Source organism: Mugil cephalus, chromosome 11 (genome assembly GCF_022458985.1).
Source record: "Mugil cephalus isolate CIBA_MC_2020 chromosome 11, CIBA_Mcephalus_1.1, whole genome shotgun sequence".
NCBI lineage: Eukaryota > Metazoa > Chordata > Actinopteri > Mugiliformes > Mugilidae > Mugil > Mugil cephalus.
The window spans coordinates 3,641,655-3,658,303 of NC_061780.1; the positions used below are offsets into that span (position 1 = coordinate 3,641,655).

Consider the following 16,649-nt stretch of genomic DNA (forward strand, 5'->3'; position numbering starts at 1 on the left):
AATCTAATAATAAATAATAATGCATTGGTTTTATATTGTGCTTTTCCAGCGTTAGATGCACAAAGCGCTTACAATTGTATGCATTATTCATTCGCTCACACAGTCACACCCTGGTGGTGGTAAACTACCTCAGTAGTCACAGCTGCCCTGGGGCAGGCTGACGGAAACGTGGCTGCCAATGTGCTCCTACAGCCTCTCCGACCACCACCAACATCACTCACTTGCAATCATACACCAGTGGAGTTCACACCTGGGGACAAGGTGGATTAAGTGTCTTGCCCAAGGACACAACAGACAGAATAGGGATAGGGCGGAATCGAACCGCCAACCTTTCGGTTATTGGATGACCGCTCTACCTCCTGACAATTGATCCCACTAAATCAAATGATCATTGAACATTATATTAAGTTTGTATTAATCTTTGATATACAGTTATTCTACATTAAAGACACAACAACTTACATGTTCATGAGGTCTGTAGAAAAGTCAGCTTCCTCAGAAGGGAGGTTATACTTTGAAGAAGTGTTTAAGAACTGACAAAAAAATGGGGAACTCACAGAGAAACCAATGAAAGAGGGAGAGAGAGATATTAAGTAGTTGTTGTCAAAAATATATTTCACCGGGACCACCCCTTTTATTCACTCTGAAGCTGTTGTAGATATTCAGTTCTCACAGAAATCATATGCAAGGAAGAGTCGTGAAGCCTGCTTTAATTGAAGCAGAAAAATTAAAAGAACAGGACTCAGCTACAAAACACAGTGGATGGATGGACTGAAGTGTCACATTGTTTGTGAGGTTTGTAGAAAGCTCAGAAGGGAGGTTTCACTTTGAAGAAGTTTTTTAAAACTGTTAAAAAAAAAAAGAGGAACTCACAGAGAATATGCTAGAATGAGATCTTCTACTTGTCACTAAATAAGACTGTATGTTTTGAGTCTGTTCATCTTTGTTAGTTTCAGTCCTTAGTATTTGATAAAGTTCATCAACTAAACCAACTTTTTGGACACAAACTGTTCATTGGCCTTTGCCATGAACAGATTAACAAAAGAACAAGACTCTACAATCATTCATGTAATCATTTTTAATTGATTAATTTTGGCTAACAGTGGCTAACACAATGCAAATCTATTCACTAAATAGGCCACATCAACCGTCCAATAAGGACATGTCACAACTGACTTCAGAAACTGAATTCACAATCAGATGACTCACATAAAAATTACTCCAGCTAGCTAAATCTACTTGTCAGGTGAGACGCTTCCTGGGGATGACTAATCACCTTGGTAAATTCATGCATCACCTGGCTGAGAAAACTCAGCCACTCAGAGAGCTGATCAAGAAATCAAACATGTGGACTTGGGGACTGCCACAGCAGCAGGCCTTTGACAGCATAAAGGAGGACCTGACTACTCCTCCAGGCCTAGCTCTGTATAATCCAAATATTGACACACTTGTCTCAGCAGATGCCTCATCATATGGCATGGGTGCTGTTCTCCTCCAGCAGCAAGAAAGCACAGCAAAGTGGAAACCAGTAGCATATGTGTCAAGGGCATTTAATTATTTAATAATGTGACACAAAATAATGATTCAAACTTTGGATAGAGGATGTATAAAGTGTGTTCTGTGTTGTTGTTGTTGGTTGCCAGGGGCAACGGTGCCTGTCTAGAAAAAATCACCACTCAATATTGGCGATTGACCAATCAGAATTGAGTATTCCAGACTTATATGGAATGAAATTTTAAATGTCTTGGTGCATGGGAGTACATCTACATACAGACAGCAGTCAATAACAAAAAACACCACAAACTATAAGGAACTGTTACAGATTTATTTGTCCCCATAGTGTCATTAGATGTAGGGCTATAGCACAATATATCCACACTCACCGGCCATTTTATTAGGAATACCTTGCTAGTAAAAGGTTGGACACCCTTTTGCCTTCAGAACTGCCTTAATTCTCGTGACATACTTTCAACAAGGTGTTGGAAACATTCCTCAGAGATCTTGGTCTATATTGACATGACAGTATCATGCAGTTGCTGCAGATTTGTCGGCTTCAAATCTATGATGAGAATCTCCCACCTCCTCCCTAAGCTGCTCTATTGGACTGAGATCTGGTGACTGTGGAGGCCATTGGAGTACAGTGAACTTATTGTCAAGTTCAAGAAACCAGTTTGAGATGATATGAGCTTTGTGACATGGTGCATTATCCTGCTGGAAGTAGCCGTCAGAAGATGGTCCACTGTGGTCATAAAGGGATGGACATGGTCAATAGCAATACTCAGGTAGGCTGTGGCATTTAAACTATGCTTAATTTATACTAAGGGGCCCAAAGTGTGCCAAGAAAATATTCCCCATACCATTACACCACCAGCAGCCTGAATCTTTGATACAAGGCAGGATGGATGTGTGTGAAAATCCCAGTAGATCAGCATTTTCTGAAATACTCAGACCAGCCCGTCTGGCACCACCAACTATACCATGTTCAAAGTCACTTAAATCCCCTTTTGTCCCCATTCTGATGCTTGGTTTGAATTTCAGTAAGTTGTCTTGATCACCTCTACATAATGCCAAATGCATTGAGGTGTACCTAATAAAGTGCCTAGTGAGTGTACATGGTCCTCTGTGAAAAAGTGTTTGCCCCTAAACCTAATAACTGGTTGGGTCACCCTTAGCAGTAAGAACTACAATCAAGCTTTTGCAATAACTTGCAGTGAGTCTTTTCCAGCTGTGGAGGAACTGTATCCCACTCATCTTTGCAGAATTGTTGTTGTAATGTAAACCACATTGGAGGGTATTCCAGCATGAACTGCCTGTTTAAGGTCATGCCACAACATTGCAATAGGATTTAGGTCAGGACTTTGACTAGTGTTGAGATCACGAACAGATGGCTAAACATTTTGGTTCTTGGTCTTGGGGATCATCAAAATGTTTTCTAGCGAAACAGAGTCTTTTTGTTCTTTTTGCTCAGCAGTGGTTTTAATTTTTTTTTTTTTTTGTGACATCTTGGATGAGTCGTCTCTGTACTCTTGTTGTGGGCCAGCCACACCTGGAAAGGTTCACCACTGTTTGTTTTCACCATTTGTGGATAATGGCTCTCACTGTGGTTCACTGGAGTCCTGACGCTTAAGAAATGGCTGTAAAACATTTTCCAGACTGATAGCACTTTAAAAAGGAAACTCCTTGTCGCAAGCTCATTTTCACTCTTGTGGCCTCATGTACAAAGACTTGCATGGATTTCTCACTGAAACACGGTGTGCGCTAAAATCTAGAAACTGGCGTCCGCCCAAGAAAAAGCACATGCATCAAAGTGTGTGTTTGCATGGGTCCAAGCACTTTTCCTTCGTACATCCCAATTAACATGGAAGTGAGATCACATGTAGGAGTGCCAAACTCCCCCCTGTCCACGCCCCAATTTAAATAGGCAAATTTATTTAAATTGTGCCTGCATCACGGGTTCCCCACTCTGCGCGATTTGGGTTTTCACCATGATTAGAGCGAAGAAGAGAAACTACACCGAGTCTGAGGTCGAAGTGTTATTAAATAAAGTGGAGACACGCAGGCACATACTATTTGGTAGCCATGTCGTCCGGCATCAACACCAAAAGAAAGAAAAGTGAGTGGGAGCAAGTGTGTGAGGCTGTTAATGCCAAAAAAGAAAAAAAAAAGAAATGGTCCAATATAAAAGTGGAGGTGAAGCGGAGGATTTCGGCCCACTGCCAAAACATGACCACAGGGGGACAGGAGGGCAGGAACTGACCCCCTTCAACCAGAGAGTGGCCAACATAGTGGGTGACACAGCTCTCATCGGAGTTGTGGGAGGTAAGGTAAATGCTTTAAACTCAGAAATCCTCTGGTGGGGGGATGTGGTGCTCTGGCAGTGCACCCCGCTGTGGTATGATGTGGCGATGTACCACATTGTGCAGGACACTACAGGCCATTACAATGCGGCGCAGCTTCTCCAGTCGTAAAGCAGCACTCCCTCTGACCTGTCCAAGCAGTGCCAGCGTCCCTTCAGCTGGCCGATTGTCCTCTCCACCACTGCCCGAGTTCGGGAATGGAGGTCATTGTACTTCATCCCTTGGTCGGTGTCGGGGTTGGTGAGAGGGGTCAACAGCCCCGTTCTCAGGGGGTAGCCATGGTCCCCTGGGGTCAAATGAAGGCAGAAATTATTATGTAGAAATTATTAAATTAATAAATGTAGAAATTATTTACTCACCGAGAAACCATCACATCTTAGATGTCACACATTATTTGAACATTTATGGAATGAAAATATTTCCTGTTGACAAAAAGAAATTCATCCTGTGATGGTGCTTTTATAACAATATGTGTGTGCAGTCAATTGCCCCGATTACATTAGGGAAACTGGCTCTTGCTGCATATTGCGCTTTAATGTTGGCCTGTTCAACAGCATTGTATGGGAATTTGATGTACCTGTGTAACAGTGTTTACAGTTATTTTCACTTACATGTGGCAGCACATTTATGTTGTAGATTGGCTCAGTAGCGCCCCCTCTTGTAATAAGCTCTACTGGCAGTCCTTTTTTCTGCCCCAGTTCATGAGAGCAGAGTCTGAGATAGGATGTAGAGCACAGCACCGTACAGGAATACTCATTGTTAATGTTTGTATGTTCATTAGTGTAATACATAATTATGGTGGGTTGTGGAACTATTGATGCTGACAATGAGTATGTCTGTTGACCTTTTTGTTTGTTTCATAATGCACTTGAAGTAGGCTAAGGAGTGAGCTACTGTGCTAATGTAAATTATGAACCACATGTTACGAGCCAATCTATGACCAGTGTTATGCTTTACTGTTCAGGAAATAAAACTGGGAACAAAGACCTACAAGCCTCCTGATCATCAGTTTAAACACAACGCAGAGTCGAGGGGTTTATTCAAACCAGCCAGATACAGCGACAGGTAACTGAGTGTCGGTTACACCTGGATGAAATTCTGATGATCCCGTCCCACACAGCTGGCATGGCTCGGCTCAGGGTTGACTGACACACTGACCAGTCTGCCAGTTCCTGTTGGAAAGCCCCTGTTGCCAGGAACCCCAGAGTGGTCAGCACCTGTGGGCATGGACTGCGCTGTGTTGCACTCTGGGGCTGGCTGCAGCTCTGCGTACAGCTCGAGTAATACTGGCCTCGGTAAGGTAAGAGCAAGTTGTTGACAATACAGATACCCAAAGACAGTATAATTCACAGTAACACCTTATATGCGAGCAAGTAAAGTTACGTCAAAAAGAGAACCAATAAGGGTGTCCCAGGCCTGCACTGTAGATGCTCACGCTTTGTGTATGACAGCCAATGACCTTTCTAAAACAGCAATGTCTCTAAAGCGATTTAGCCATTCTTTTGCTGATGGGGTGTCTGGGGAAAACCATGAGTGTATTGTGGTTTTCTTGGCAGCAGTCAGTCCTGCAAATAATATAATTTTCCTTTGTTCCAATCTGGTATTGCCACTAAGAATGGAGTCATCATTGAATAGAAATAGAGGGGGATGCATCGGGATAGGGACCCCTAAAACATTTTCAAGGTACCTATGCACTTTAGACCAAAGGCTAGACACAGAGGGACATTCCCAGAAAACATGAAGACATGTGCCAACATTGTTCTGATCACATTTTGTCCAGTTAGGATCATCTGTAAGTTTCATTGCAAAGCGTATGTATGACGTGGCATAAAATGTATGCACAAACTTATAACGAATAAATTGATGTGCTGGATTCTTTGACAAGATGTGTTTGTTGGTCCAAAAATTGTCCCAGTCCAGATCACAACCAAGACCACCAAGTTCCAGGAAGTGATCACTCCCAGAGGTTTGCCATATTTATGGAGCAGGTCATTGTAAATAGTGAATACTAATCCAGTAGAGGGTGTTTGAGAGGAGATCCAAGTGTCCAGTGAATGAGAGAGTAGAGGTGAATCCCATGGAACTCCATGGCCACAGATTGCCGACCTCAGCTGGAAATACAAGAACCGAGGATTTTGATTTTGGGCCGCCGTAGCGAGCCTCCACAGCATTTTTCATTCCGTTCTACGGCTCCAGTTTAAGTAATTACGAGCCAGTATTGATGTGACATTATTTTATTTGATTGCAAAATAAACAGTTTTTACTTTTTTAAATACGTCTCTGCCCCTGGTATACGAACCTGTGTAGACCTGTGTAATATAGTAAAGGCATTTAACCATTTCATAGAAACATCTACCGGCATTGTCGGTACACCTTTTCCACCCTCCACTTGCCACACAATGTCTAAAGCTTAGTTAAGTGAACTTAAGAGCAATGGCCCAACAATGTCCCACAGTTCCAAAAACAGCTCTGGAGCCAACCCTTCAAGGCCAGGCGATTTCACTTTTTGCATCGAGCTCAATGCCTCTCTAAGTTCTAAAGGAGTAAATGGTGTTTCAAGGGATTCTGCATCATTGTCAGTGTGGTAATTTAAGTTCTGAGAGATACAATTTAAGGGCAGCGAAGTCACGAGCAGGGTTCTCCGTATAGAGAAGTGACCAAAATTCTCCAGAAGTATTATTTCACCAGGGTCATAAGTGACAGGTCCAGATGATGTTTTGATTGCACTGATGGTGGAAAAGGTTTCATTTTGTTTTAATCTGGCAGCCAAAAGCTTGCTAGATCGTTCACTCTGATCATAATATGGGAGTCTAGTACGGTGAATTATAAACCCAGCTTTAGCCTTGAGCAAATTATTCAGTTCAAATTTCAGGGCAGAGAGAGCTGAGTGGTTTTGTTCAGAAAACTGCTGTTTTTGGTTAGATTCCAAACTTTGTTCTCATCTTCTAATTACGTGACCTTGTGCCTTCTGGTCGCCCTCAAATGGGAGGAAAATGCATAAAGCATTTAGTTGTTTCCCAAAGTATTTGGGGTGAGGCTGCCGTCTCAGAATTAATTTCTAAAAATACTTTAAGATTATTTCTCAATTTTTTCAAAAATTCTGCATTCTGGAGTGATGTTGTATTGAACCGCCACCTGTGTGTGAACTCAGAAATAAATGTGTTGACCCCACGAGGGGAGTCCAGGCTTGAACTTGTATTCATTGATTTATCTAAAATTGTGTCAAACACCTGGTTAAAGTCCCCCCCCCAACTATAAGCTGATGACCCGAAAAGTCTAAGAACGCATTAGAACTTTTGGTTAAGAAATTTGGATCATGGACATTTTGGCCATATATCGATGCAAGACAAATTTTTGTATTATTTATTGTAAAACAGACGTAAGTCAGTCTACCAATGTCATCATTACCCGATTTTTCCACCTTCACCCCTAACTTCCTACTGAATAGAATATCCACTCCCTTTGTCCTATTTGTCGCTGAAGATTGAGCAACACACTAAGAATATCTATTCTGAAACCTATGAATCTTTGCATTGTCACACCGTGGTGAGGGTGTCTTGTCTTGGGTTTGTTTTGTCCTGTCATTTCCTGTTTTATTTTGAAAAGTAATTCTCCTCTCGTTTCAGGTCACTTGCCCTTCCTCATGTGTCTCAGTCTGATTGTCCTAAGTGTTTCCACCTGTCCCCTATTTCCCCCCATGTGTTTAAGTAGTCTGTGTTCCCCTTGTCTTGTGCCAGAGTGTTATCGTCCTTGTCCTGCACCAGAGCCTTGTTCCATGTCCACAGCCATAGTAGTTGCCAAGTAAGCCGTTTATACCTCTCAAAGAGTGATTTTTTGTTTGTTAATTCTTTCCATAGTTTAGATTCTTGGTCCTTCTGTTTTCCTCCATTCGGAGTGTTTTGTGTTTCTCGATTTGTTTCTTTTGATTAGAGTTTTTTCCTCCTCCTGGAGAGTTTTTTGTTTCTCAGTATTCAGAGTTAGTGTCTAGGTTTTTATAGCCATTTGTTTGTCACTCTGTCTGAGTTCTCCGGTGAATTCAATAAAAGCCTTTTTGTTATTCAATATCTCTGCATCTGAGTCCTGCTTCGAGTCTCGGCCTGACATGCATAACTTTTTGTATTAAACTTGTTCTTATTAACTCGAGTATCTTGGTCTCTTGCATTCTGGGTCCAACATCTGGCTGAAACAGCTGTCATAGCAATAACAAATAAAATCACTTAGATATATAAAAATAAATTTAACTGTACAAAACAGACAGAATTAAATAAACAATACAATCAAATGTAAATGCTTAAAATCACATAAATGAACAGAGTTACCTGAAACAAGGTAACAAAAATGGTTTCAAATAACAAATATGAAGTTGTGTAATTAGGTCTTAAACTATGTAATTATGAGGAAAAGCTTTAGTAAAGCAATAGTCAAAATAAACTACCTTTATCCACACACATGACTTTTTTTTAATGTTTTTCTTTTAATGTTGTTCTGTTCTTCCTCAACACCCCACCCTTTCGTTAAAACCTGAGCTTCCTGTCTGTTGTGGAGGTAATATCACAGGACACTCATTTATGACAGCACTGTGCGAAATCTGATGGCCAACTTTGTTGTTAATACTAATCACTGCCAGTCCACTCAGTCTTTCTTGTGCCATGGAGGATCTCAATTAGTTCATTATTAATTTGAGCTTGGACAGAAGAAGACGAACCAATGTACAATTTGCCTAAAAAAAAATCTATTGTTGCTGAAGAAACACTAATGAACTATATGGACCTGGATGTCAGTGGTGACACTGTTGAAATTAGTACTGAATCTGACAAGAATCAACAGGCAAAACTTCTACCCTCAACCACTGTGGCCAGAGGAGGGCAAAATTTGTGCTTTTTATGCAAGACGTTTAATTTTAAACTAGCTCGGCACTTTAGCACGCGCATAAAAGAGAATGTGGAAGGAGCAATGGCCCTTAGTCTCCCTGCAGGTTCAAGAAATGGGAAGGAGTTGCTGGAGAAACTTTGTAATAGAGGCAATTTCATATACAACAGCACCATTATGAAAGATGGAAGTGGATCACTTAAAGTAAAAAGAAAGGCTAAAGATGACAACAAAACATATGAATACTGTATCCATTACAAGGGTATGTTTTTGCGATCTCAGCTTTGGAGACATATGAGAAGATGCGATGAAATCCAGGGGAAAAAACGAGTGCTTGGTCTTGGTGCTTAACATCTTCAAGCTCAGTAGAAGAAGGGGTCCTTTGCATGTTAAGCCACATGCACAGTGATGACATTACAACTGTAGTTCGTAATGACTATTATCTACTGCCCTTTGCGGAGTCCCTCTACAGCAAGGATGGACCTGATGCAACAAAGCACGACTACATCCGCCAAAAAATTTGTCAGCTTGGGAGACTTCTACAAACAATACGGAAAACGTCTTCAATCCTGCATTTGGAGGATGCTTTAAAGCCAGCCAATTTCATGAACCTAATTGAGGCAGTAAAACAAACAGAAGGATTTGGGGGAGAAAACAGCACTTTCAAGACACCAAGCCTTGCCCTAAAAATTGGACTCTCCCTGTTAAAAATAAGTGAGATCATTCAGTGCCCTCATGTCTGGAGACGAAGAGTTGACCAAATCATCAGATGCTTTTGAAAAACTTTATAGATTTAAGTGGTCAGAATACATATCCAGGGGTGAAAGTAAGCAGGTCATAGGCGGTACGCAGTACCAGGAAGATGGGAGAGTGGCTGCCTGCTATAAAGCCCTCATTCAGAACCAGTCACGGCTGCACTCTGGGTCAGAAAATAAATCTGCTAGCAATATGCAGTCTTGAAAACTACTTTGTCTGTTTAAAAATTCCTTTTAACTCATTCCGAATAGTTTCTGAACTGTCTGTGCTGTGTTTTAGTCTATGCTGGACGGAGTCTTGGTCGGGCATCTCCCATCTCCCGGAGCCCGGGGGAGACCACCGGGCTCCCTCAGAGAGAGCCCGTGTGGTCTCCTCTGCGCCCAGCCTTTGAAACATGTATCACACGTTTCAAAGGCTGTACGTTCGTTGCAAAATGTCCCAATTAAAGTCAGTAGGAGAGTAAGGAACAGTTGTGTTTCATGTCATTTTGTTCAAGTTTAACGATACAGAACAGCTTGGACAAGAAACTGCTTATGAGCTAACAACCGGAGATTTTCACTCAGCAGTACGTGGGTGCGCATACACATCTACATCTACCGAAACACAGCGGTTGCTATGGGGATCGGTGCATTTGATTTAATGCACTGGGACGTTTTCCACAACTGGTCCACAGATGTCAAGAAATGCCGCTTGCGCCAGGACAGCACGCACAATAAATTACACCAATGAAATTCCACAAATTGTTGTGGTTGGCTGAAACACTATCAACATGATTTAAATATCTGTCAGTTATCACACTTTAAATAAAAAGGAGAGAAAGGGTTAGGGCTAGTATATTGAAATGTTTTTATTTGTGTGGGTTAATGCATGAAGTGAAAGGGAGAAAGGTTTTTGTTACAGTACCGGCAAGAATTTAAAACTACTTTCACCCCTGCATATCACACACTGCCCTGACCACAATAAGTGATTTGAAAAATATCAACCAAATTACCGCTCACCGAGGACATAACAAAATTCTACGCTTATGTCGACAAATACACAAAAATGTCAAGTGCGGCACTGGAGAAGGACACAACAGTCCAAAACTACTCAAGCCTTACGAAAGCAACCCTGGCCATCAAGACAGAAACACAAGGAGGCACGTGAAACAGGAAACACAAAACATGGCACAAAATAAAAGACAGAACCATGATATTTATTTGGCTTGTCAGAGAAGAATATGAACAAATCAGGTGGATCCTATGAGGCTGCCAGCTCTTCTGACATCTCTGGAAAAAATGGTACTGTCAAGTTGATTTTGCTTTTTATGCAATACCTGAACCACATTTTTGTAACTATGGTATCTGCTGATCAGAGTTAATTTAATCAGATCCAATGAAATATGTGCAGTGGTGTAAAAAAAAAATAGTTCCCTCTCTCTTGCCGTTTTATTTTTTTGAATGTTTGTCACATTTAAATGTTTCAGATCATTGAACAAATTCAATTATTAGATATATACACTCACTGGCCACTTTATTAGGTACACCTGTTCAATTGCTTTTTAACAGAAATAGCAATTCAATGCATTTAGGCATGAGAGATGATCAAGACAACTTGCTGAAGTTCTAACCGAGCATCAGAATGTGGAAGAAAAGGGATTTAAGTGACTTTGAACATGGTATGGTTGTTGGTGTCAGTCGAGCTGGTCTGAGTATTTCAGAAACTGCTGATCTACTGGGATTTTCACACAGAACCATCTCTAGGGTTTACAGAGAATGGTCTGAAAAAGAGAAACTATCCAGTGAGCGGCAGTTGTGTGGATGAAAATGCCTTGTTGATGTGAGAGGTCAGAGGAGAATGGGCAGACTGGTTCAAGATGATAGAAAGGCAACCGTAACTCAAATAACCACTGGTTACATCACTAGTTGGATCATTGTCCTGCTTCTTGCAACACCAGTCTGCCCATTCTGATCCAAATCACACACCCAAGGTCTTTTCAGGTTGCAGTCACATACAGATGGTCAGGTGTTCTCCTTCAGGATTTTTTAGTAGACAGCAGAAGTCATGGTTCCCACTTATCAAAGTCTTCCAGGTCCTGATGCGGTGTTACTTGGGAAGCTTCACCATTGTTCCATTTTTTCATAATTTGTGGATAATGGCTCACACTGTGGTGCACTGGAGTCCAGAGGCTTTAGTATTGGCTCTATAACTTTTCCCAGACTGATAGATCTCAATAGGGCAGCACAATTATGGCCAAATGATAGTTTTGATCAATATTGTAATCACCATTATTAATCTCAGTTATTCATCATATTATGGGAAACACCTGTATTTTCATTGCTCTACTTTTAATTAAACAATATTTGAACAGTGCAGAATAAACTTTAAATTACAGTAAATGCTTAACAAAAAATGAAATTAGACAATAATTTAAATTTTTTTAACAAAGTAAATATGCTATTATAAAGTGCAAATCACTGGAAATAATTTTAGCTGAAACACAAAAAAAAAAAAAGACAATAACACCAGCCTGTTTATAGACATTTCTACACAGACTGTCTGAACCCACAATCCAAAGCGCAAAAAACATTGAAGTTGCTGCTTGCACTGGAGAGGGGAAAGCTAAGGGACCTGAAAGGAAAAATCCCTGAATGAGATTGGAGGTATTTAAGTTCTTATAAATTCACATCAGAATCTACCTTATTGTTTATCATCTAGCAACACCATTTGATCCAGTGTGTGTAGCAGTTTATACTTACTTGTGTTGAAACCGAAGATAAAACTGGCAACTAGATTTAACAGAAGATGAAGAGGAGGATGAGAGTGAAGACAAGGAAACCACCTCTCAAAGTTGCAACATGTTATGTACTAATATAAAAAAACAAAAAACGTTGGAATGTCCTTATATATGTGTACTTACTGAGGACAACACCTTCATGTATGTATCTGGAAAAATAATTGCAACAGTAGTATCCATCTTGTTGTTGTTTGCAATGGCGGTCTGCCACAAAGACGACTCTAGTTTTACATCTTAGGTAAAGGTCAACCGGAAAGGGGGGGCTGCATTAACCTGCTGAAACAGACACTTGGCGCCTCCTAGTGTGGAGGAGGAGGACAAGTTTGCGTGAGTTATGTAAGGGTTAATGCCCGACGAGGTGTCCATTATCCGAAATGAATGGACGACGCGGAGTACATTTATTTCTGATAATGGACACCTCGAAGGGCATTAACTTGCTTATACAATGGTCACTTACGAGATATGTTTTACCGTTTAAATCATACTTTTTTCACAAGAAGAGACTGAGCTGCTTTGCAGCAGTTATTAATCAGCGTAGGGGAAGTGAGATGATTGCTTTACATTAATACGCGATACAAAGTATAATTTCAGACGGCCAGTACACTTATTTCCACATGTGTGTCCAGAGGATCATGCGAAATTTCCACAGATAGTTTCCTAAATTGTTTTTATTGCAAATCGAGGGGGGCTTCAAGTTCCGACTCAGACATACGAGGGAGGTGGAAGCGGGTGTCTTTCCCACTCTTCCTGTAGCGCTTCAGCATCGCCTTGAAAATAGCATTACTTGTCTTGAACACCGTGTCGCTAATGATGTTTACGTTTCTTAAGTGGCGATTAATGCCGGCGCTCAGACTCCAAAAACTGGCAACACTGTATCCACCTTATTCCTGGGGCTGTTACTGGGGACATCAGCATGGGTGCGACTTTCGGTTTGGTAGCGGAAGTAGCAGTTACAGAGTTGCTAATGTAACGCTATGGTCGTTATAACGATTTGATGCATGGATCAAATTGACCCGGGAACATCATTGTTGTTCCTGCCAAATGAACATGACTGGAGGGTTAAGGAACAGAATAAATCAAGAGCAGTCCACAGTTGAGTAAAGGTTTAAGAAATGCCTGTAAAACGAAAAAAAAAAAAAACAAAAAAAAAATGACTCCAAGAATTTCATAAAGAGAACAGAAGATGCAGATGATAAATACAAAATATACAAGAATAGGTTAACTTATACTATAAGATTAAGCAATAACGAATACTACAAAAATAAATTAGAGGATAATAGAAACAATATGAAGGGAATATGGAATATACCAAACAAAAATATTAGAGATGGTGCTAAAAAAAACAATTTGCCTAAACATTTTGTCATAAATGATATTGAAAATTGTAATATGGATGAGGTGGCAAGCAGTTTTAATCATTTCTTTGTAGATGTTGTTCCTGAACTAGCAAAAAACATCCAAATCCAAGGTCGGATGGAGTCTAAATAGCACTAATCCCCACTCAGTGTTTCTGGAAGCAGCAGAGGAAAATTTAATTATCACATTAAAAAAGGGCAAAAATAAAACATCAGCAGACTTCAATATTCAATATTCAACATTACCCCAACTCTCAAAAATACTGGAAAAGCTTTTAAACAAAAATATATTCTGAAAGTCAGTATGGGTTTAGGCTTAACAGATCAATCACAGGCCATAACAGAATCAGTTGAGGAAATCAAAGATGCATTAGTCAACAAAAAGCATGCAATATGATATAATGGGACTGGGATTAGACTGGATAAAGAATTACTTGAAAGGGTGAAAACAATTTGTGAAGTTGGGTAATCACTGCTCTGGATATTTGGACATTGCTTGTGGCGTCCCCCAGGGGTCAGTATTGGGCCCCAAATCATTTATCTTGTATAATAATGACGTGTAAAGTATCTAGGTGGTTCAAACTTGTTCATTTTGCTGATGACACAAATATTTTTGGTACTGGAGGAAACATAAAACAAGTTGAAACAGGTATACATGAAGAAATGAAAAAAACACCCTAATTTTTCTAGTTATTTATTGCAATTCAAGTCATGCAAGCCCAACGAATAGCTTGAAATGATACAAGGGTAAGTACTGAACAGCCAGAGGTTTAAAAAAAAAAAAAAGAAAAAAGGTTTGGTTACCCAAAACTGAAAAATAATGTATATTTCAGAATTATACAAAAAGGCCTTTTTCAGGGAACATGAAGTGGGTTAACAATTTATAGCTGTTCTGCAGCAATGAAGGTTGAATCAGCCTTGAATGCTGGTGCTACTAATTCCTACAGATGTTCCAACTTTTCTGGATGACTTACAACCCCCTCTGTCTGCATAAAAGCAGTGATGGAACACAGTGTGGTACCAGACCCTCATGAGAATCAGGTGAAAAGTATTGTACTGCAGAAAGTAGTGTGTTGCTACAAAAATTGTGAGAAAAAGGCAATTAACAATGGAAGAGAGACAGACCATCATAACACTTAAAAATGTAGGTCTTTCCTACAGGAAAGTTGCAAAGAAAGTCAAGGTTTCAGTGAGTACAGTTTTCTTCACCATCAAAAGGCACTCGGAAACTGGGGGAAACTGTGACAGGAAGCGGTCTGGCAGACCCAAAGCCACAACTGAATCTGAGGACAAGTTTCTGAGCGTTAACAGCTTGCATGATAGGCGGCTCACAGGACAACAGCTTCAAGCACAGCTTAATAGTAGTCGTAGTAAGCGAGTCTCAGTTTCAACTGTGAAGAGAAGACTGCGAGCTGCAGGTTTGACAGGACGAGTTGCAGCAAGAAAGCCATCGCTAAGATGTCACAATAAGATAAAGAGGCTCTCGTGGGCCACGAAACACCGCCATTGGACTACTGAAGACTGGAAGAAGGTATTATGGACTGATGATTCAAAATTTCAAATCTTCAGTTCATCACGCAGGATCTTTGTACGCTGTCGAGTAAGCGAGAGGATGGTTCCACAGTTGATGTGTGACATCAACTGTCAAACATGGAGGAGGAAGTGTGATGGTCTGGGGCTGTTTTGCTGGATCCAGGGTCGGTGACTTGTACAGAGTGAGCGGCATCCTGAACCAAAACAGCTACCACAGCATTCTGCAGCGCCATGCAATACCCTCTGGTATGTGCCTAGTTGGTCAGAGGTTCATCCTACAGCAAGATAATGACCCAAAACACAAGTCCATGCCATGCCAAAACTACCTCAGGAAAAAAGAGCAAGATGGTAAGCTTTAAAACATGTAGTGGCCTGGCCACATTCTAAAGACTTAAACTCCATCGAGCTGGTTTGGGATGAACTGGACAGAAGAGTCAAAGCCAAACAACCTACAAGTGCCACACATTTATGGAAACTTCTGCAACAGACTTGGGAAGAACTTTCTGAAGAATATTTGATTTTTTATTGTAGAAAGAATGCCACGAGTGTGTTCAGCTGTTATATCTGCCAAAGGTTGCTACTTTGATGAGTCAAAAGTTTAGAATACATTTTGGTCTATAAGTTGATTCCATGATTTCTTTTTCAACTCAAATTGCTTATTTATTCTATGCTTTCATTTCAGAGTGCAATGACACAAACTGAATAATTTTCAGTAAAAAATTGTGTGGTGTTCTAAAACTTTTGACCGGTGGTGTAAGTCAGACTAAGTTCATGTTAATTGCCAACGGCACAGCATACACAAAGGTGCGAATAGAAATCGATGGGGTTGAAAGTGAAAATCAATGTCTAGAGGTTTCAGTAGAGGACAGGCTAAGCTGGAAACTACATATCAAATATGTACAGTCCAAAGTTTCAAGAAGCATTGCAGTCATTTACAAAGCAGAACACTTGAAATATTCCAAGGTCAACAACTTGGAACACACAAATCCACTTTTTATACAATTAAAAATCATGAAATTCACTGACATGGCATCTTACCAATCAGCAATGATGGGAATAATGGCATTAAAATAAACCATGTTACTAACAGCGTTATTTTTTTCAGTAACGGGTGATCTGACTAATTACTATTTCCATCATTATAATGCCGTTCCGTTACTGAAAATTAAATGGGGTGCATTATAAACTAAAGCTGTCTGTTGGCATCAGACTAGGCTCTCAGCCACGGGAGCTGCAAAGCTGTTTTTTTTTTTCTTTTGTTTTTTTGACGAGGAGAGGAGAGAGGGCAAGACAAATGCATAGGTGATGAAGATTGGCTAAGGTGGAGTAAGCTTTCATGGTAAGCCAATCAGAGGCAGTGTTCAGTTTACACACAAGTCACAGACACACACAACAACTTCACACCCACACCCAACTAGCAGCGATAAGCGGCAGTGTTGCTGAGTGTAGAGGAAAAGTTGCGAGCCGTCGCTGGTTGGGCTGGGTTTTTCTCTCAGACTGATA

At 40.6% G+C, this 16,649-nt stretch overlaps 1 protein-coding gene across 8 annotated transcripts in view; it reads left to right on the forward strand.

Moving 5' to 3' along the window:
• The window catches only part of LOC125016621 (hemicentin-2-like), a 91,763-nt gene that overhangs the window by 57,499 nt on the left and 17,615 nt on the right, over positions 1 to 16,649 (forward strand). The gene's annotated exons all lie outside the window — the stretch shown is intronic.